This window comes from Orcinus orca, chromosome 17, assembly GCF_937001465.1.
Source record: "Orcinus orca chromosome 17, mOrcOrc1.1, whole genome shotgun sequence".
Classification (NCBI taxonomy): Eukaryota; Metazoa; Chordata; class Mammalia; order Artiodactyla; family Delphinidae; genus Orcinus; species Orcinus orca.
The window spans coordinates 46,808,213-46,813,986 of NC_064575.1; the positions used below are offsets into that span (position 1 = coordinate 46,808,213).

Below are 5,774 nucleotides of genomic sequence, written 5' to 3' on the forward strand. Positions count from 1 at the left end.
TCCCCCTTCTGGCGTGGGATCCCTTCCCCTCCCCCAGCCGCGCCTCAGGGGCACCAGTCCAGTCCCGCCTCCACTTCTCCTCCCCCTTCACTCCCCCCCACGCCCCACGTCCCAGTTGCTGGGGGTTCCTCCCGTCTCCTTAGGTGTCTGTGGTCCCCCACCGGTGCCTGGTAGGTGCCCTAGTTGTGAGGAGACATGAATTCTGCATCCTCCTAGTACACCATCTTCTCTTTCTTTTTTTTAAATATGGAACACTTCATGAATTTGCATGTCATCCTTGTGCAGGGGCCATACTAATCCTCTCTGTATCTTTCTAATTTTAGTATATGTGCTGCCCAAGCAAGCACTGGAAACTTTTCTAAATGATCTAGAAACTGACTATAAGGCTCTCTGTTAAAACAACATAGAATTGTATTTCCATGGGTACTGGGGACTTCCTTCTTCAAAGTGAAAAGTGTGCAATGCTGCAATTTGGGGATGTGGTTATAATTTGGATTATTCTCTTTACATGATGAATTTTTATAAGGAATATAATATCTGTTCCCATTTCATCCAGTATCTGCAGGAAATATATTGTCCCAATCTAGTTCGTAGGACACAGTGGCCAGCAAAGCCACAAATGTCCCATATTTAAATGTTTAGAATGACACCCTGTGTATGATAGGTTATTTTCCCATAGCCAGGGAGCATTTGTCTTCTGCAAGAAGAATAAATTCACTTTTTGTTCACAGAAGAATTAGAAAAAAACAGCAAATGTATTGTTTTTTAATTGTAGCTATCAGGCTGGGCCTATTTTGAGACTGGATATTTAAGACAACTATCCTAGTTTGTCTTGCATTATTCACTATAGTTTATTTAATGCTTCATTATATATATATTTTTTAACTTTTTTTGAGGGGGGAAATAACTTCAAACTTACATTTTGCAAGAATAGAAATAGTGCCTATATATTCATATACTCTTTATACAAATTCGCCTACTAACGTTTCACCCCGTTTGCTTTATCATTTATATAGGTGGTTTCTCTCTTTCATATTTAATATTTACATTATAGGTTATATATTAAAAATGTTTCTGAATCATTTGAGGATAAATTATATACATCATGGTCCTTTACCCCTAAGTACTTCAGTGTGTATATTCTAGAAATGGGGATATTCTCTTATATAACCAGAACAATAAATTTAACTTTGATACAACACTTTCATCTTATTTTCTGTTCACATTCCAATTCTGTCAATTGACCCAGTAATATCCTTTGCAGCACTTTCCCCTTTTAGTACAGGACCCAGTATAGGGTCAGTTACAGTCATCCCTCCGTATCCGCAGGGGGGATTGGTTTCAGAAAGCCTTCCCTCCCCCATGTCCTCCTCCCCCACCTTTCTGCCCACGGATACCAAAATCCGCAGGTGCTCAAGTCCCTTGTATAAAATGGCATAGTACTGTCAGACCCCCTCTATCCTCAGATTCTGCATCTGCGGATCTAGAGGGCGGGCTGTATTGCATTTAGTTGTTATGTCTCGTTTGCCTCTTTTAATCTGGAACGTTTCCACTGCCCTTTTTCAGAATTCAGCCCCCCCCACACCCTTTTAAAAATAGAATGTCATTTTTTTCAGGTTTGTCTGATATTTTCTCAGAAGTCTAGGAAAACAGCTCCCTGTCGTCTGAGCTGCCTGAAGGTGTACTGGAGAGAAATGATTTCTCCTTTTCTGCCTTTCAGATCTCACATATGTGTTTCCATTGGCAGAATTTAACCTGGGACCATTCAGGGAAAAGTTCTCTGGAAAATAGAGTTCTAGGCTTCCTCCCCATCTGCAGAGGCGAATATAGAAAGGGGTGGCAATAATGCTGAGCTGACTGACCACTGACAAGCTGGGACAACCTCCTGTCCTGTTAGGATCTGGGGATAGAAAGGAGAACAAGACAATGAGCTCCCTGCCTTCATGGAGTTTACAGTGTCCAGACAGACCTCTGAGTCCCGAGAGGGAAACACACAGGGTTGTGACGTAGAATAACGGGTACTCTCTCAGGGCACAGAGGCCTGACAGATATCGAGGAGCCACAGCTATGCGAAGGGCAGGGCGGGCTGGCCTTGGGGCTGTCTAGATAGACAAGTAGCCTGGGCAGTGGGCCTCCAACAGTGGAAAAGAACATGATATATTTTCAAAATGACAGGTCAACATCACTGGAATTTGGTGGAGTGTGGCGTCATCTTAAGGTGGAGAGGATGACAGAAGCTGGGTTCTGCTAGGCCTTAAAGCACCTGGTGATGAGCTGCCATTTTGTTCTAAGTGAAGTAGAAATGTTACTACCCCATATGGCACCTTTGGGCAAATTAGAAAAAGGTATCCACTCCTCAAGGCATTTCCATCTTGTTGGAAAATTGTTGTAAAATACTTTTATTACAACAAGGCACTTCATTGACACCTGCCAAAGAATATCTGTGATAAATGTAAAGTTTACAATGCTTCACTGTGAGAGGCACTCTTCCATAAGGTTGTTCTACTACAACCTGTACCACTGTATATAGCAGCCTCAGTGGGGAGTGACACAAGCCTTTATTGCCCCTGTGTGGAGCGGACACAAGAAGTGAAGAGATCAGATGAAGTGTTCTGGAGGTAGATCCTACAATATTTTGGAGGCAAAGGGATTGGATAAAGAAGATGGGAAAGAGGATGAGGTAGTGATGACTCATCGGGTTTGTGGATGGCAGGGCCATTTCGCTGAGATGGGCGCGACTGGGAGAAGACCAGGGTCTGTCCGTGGGTTGTGGGTGAGGAGGACAAAGAAATCAAGCAGTAACTGAAATCCAGGTATTTGCCATCTTTCTCTGAATGCTCTGTTTTCAACTAAAAGTTAACCAAACTCTTGTCTTTTCCAAAATACATATCCTTGAAAAACTTACTCGCTAGAGTCAAGGACAATAACAAGACCTTTGCCTTTCAGGCTTATATGGATAGAATTGGGTTAAACTCAAATTTTACTAACATTTTCAAGTTCCTCTATGTTTTAGGCAGTCTGCCAAAGACTTTACACACCTTATCTCATTTCCTCTTCAGCAATCCATGAGGTAGTTCCTATTTTTATTTTCACTTTGTAGAGAGGTGAGGCTCAGAGAGAGATCTTATCACTTGATTTGAACATGGTACCACAGTTACAGGTTTGAGTCAGGAGTTGATCCTACTGCCTGAGTCCCTTGTTTTTTTCAGCTTTGTCAGTGTTACGCAGTAGAACTTTCTGCAGTGATGGAAATATTTTATATCTGAACTGTTCATTAGTCATGTGACCTTTAAGAACTTGAAATGTGGTTGGTATGACTGAGGAAGTAAAATTTTAATTTATGTAACTACATGTGGCTAATGGCTACTGTATTCGTCAATACTGTGTTTGCCAATAGGCTCTAAGTTGGGGTGCACACAGACCAAGGAGGGTACAGAATATGCAGAGTACAGAAAGAAAACATACAGACACACACGTACACATGTATGTTTTAAATCATTATTTCTGATATTTTGTGAATATGTTTTTAATGTACCTAACATATTAGGCATATCATAAAAATTAATAAACAGAAACCTCAATTAATATAGAGTCAGGAGACCAGAAGAGGGAGCTCTTAAGCCCTATGACAGTAGCAGAGACCAAAAGGAAGAAAGATTTCCTCTTCTTGCCTGGCAAGAGCTCAGCCAATGAGAGGTTGTCACAACTCTACCAATGAAAAGCCCCTGTACTTGGAACTCTCAATTCCTCCAATGGACTCTTTGTTTACTCTAGCCCTCCGAAGTTCCTTTTCCCCTCATTAAAAGAGTTCTCTCCTTACTGGGGGTGTGCGTGTGGGGGGAGACTTGCAGGTGCCTTGCCATGGTAGCATACCCTGAACTGCAATTATTTTTACCGGAGAAATAACTGGCAATCTATTTGTTTTACATCAACATTATAATAGACATGTGTGTATATACATATATGCACACATATGTTACATATATTATTTTATACATAATTAATTATATATGTATCTATTTAACACTTAGATAGCCCTTACCATCTACCAGGCACTATGCTTTACATATATTAACTCATTTAATCTTCATAATGACACTGTGGGGTAGATACTTTAATTATCCTCATTTTACAAATGAAGAAACTAAGGGAAAATTTGGATGTGGCCAAGGACACAGGCAGCTGGCAGCAAAGCAAAAATTTGAGTAGTCATTTTGGCTTCTAAGTCCATGCCTTTTAGGATAAGCTAAATACGTATACTGGGAGGTGGGAGAGGCCAAACATTTTTACTGATAGGTGGGTGATGAAAAATGTTTGGTGACTATTGCTCCAGACTAGACCTTTGGCAACCAGTCAAGCATAGCAATTCCTAATCTCACACTTTAAAGGGATTTTGGAGATGATCAAGTCCATCCTTTCTTCCACTGACAGTTGCTGTTCTGTACGGAGAGGTGGATGAGGCTAAATGAAGTTGAGAGACGATTGAGATGAGAGTCCTGGGGACGTTTGTACTTGTCTACAGAGACAACTATAGCTAACACATGTAAAGATTTCTGTGATGGTGATTTTGTTTTCCTATTTAAAAAAAATCATCCTTGCCAGTTTTGTTCTAGTTACTAATTTTTAAAAAACATTTGTTTGTTTCTGAGATATTGACCAGGGGAAGATGGGAGGCTGCAGACCTGGTGGGGGTAGAATCCCAGACCAAAAGAAGGTTGGTTGGAACCAAGACCTGCTTATGTTCCCTAGGTGGGTGCTGGCGGCTCTAATTCAGGTACAATCAAAGGTAAAAAAAAAAAAAAAAAAAAAAGGTATTATTTCAAAATCTTGAAATAATAGATCAATAGGAAAGAAAATTTACCCAAATCTAATTTCCGCCTATACACTTTTTGCTTGAAGTGAATATGCTGTCCCCTCCCCCCACCATTCCTTGTCTACTTTAGGCATCTTTAATATCTCTCCACGTACCCACCAGCGCGCTTAGCTGTGGTATAAATGAAGAAGGGCAGGTTTAACCTTATATACTATCATTACTGTTTCCAGGTGTGTGAAGTAGGTAGATGAGGCTTGCGGCGTCAGAGAAAAGTTTTGGAAAGACCGGGGTTCTAGGTCCGGGAATAAAGGCATCACTTAAAAGGCTGTGCAGAGTACGTGGGGTATGTGTTGCAGCCGCAGCTCCCTGTTTCAAGTGGTAGGGGTTTTAGGGAAAGCAAGTGGAAGATGTGACGGGGAAGGAACGCTGTGCTAAGTGGGTGTAGCAAACAAATGTCTGCCCCGACGCTTTAAATCCAAAGCTTTTATTTCCCGGCTGCGGGAAGTTCTTGAATTCCCCGCGGAGGCCCGTTCGGTGGTGGGGGGAGAGGGGGCCCAGCTTTCCTTCCATTCTTCCAGCTTCCCTAAGACCTTCTTGGTGAGATGAACAATCCTTTCTAAGGGATTGCCCGCGCGAGGCAACCCAGGTAAGACGTCCCACGTGCACTCAATCAGCTCCAGGACCCACTACCCCACTCGGCGCGGAGGAACCAACCCCACGCCCCGGCTGCCCAGGTGGGTGTGGCCTCCGCGGTGGCCCCGCCCCCTCGAGCACGTCGCGCGGGGCCGCCCGGGCGGGGCGAGGGAACAGGCAAGAAAGGGCGGAGAGCGAGCGGTGTGGGTGTGCTCGTGCGCGCGCTGGCGCCTGGCGTGTGTGTGGCGGCGCGCCCGTGCGCGCGCAGGGGAGAGGCCAGCTCCGGCGGCCGTTGTGGCTTTCGTCTTGAGGGGCGGAGGGTCACCTG

The 5,774-nt window shown here is 43.6% G+C and overlaps 1 non-coding gene across 1 annotated transcript; it reads right to left on the minus strand.

The window, feature by feature from the left end:
* Positions 1-240: 240 nt before the first annotated feature.
* On the minus strand, positions 241-347 carry LOC117203512 (U6 spliceosomal RNA). The gene has a single exon (XR_004486296.1). It is a non-coding gene; the product is annotated as a U6 spliceosomal RNA (small nuclear RNA).
* Positions 348-5,774: the final 5,427 nt, after the last annotated feature.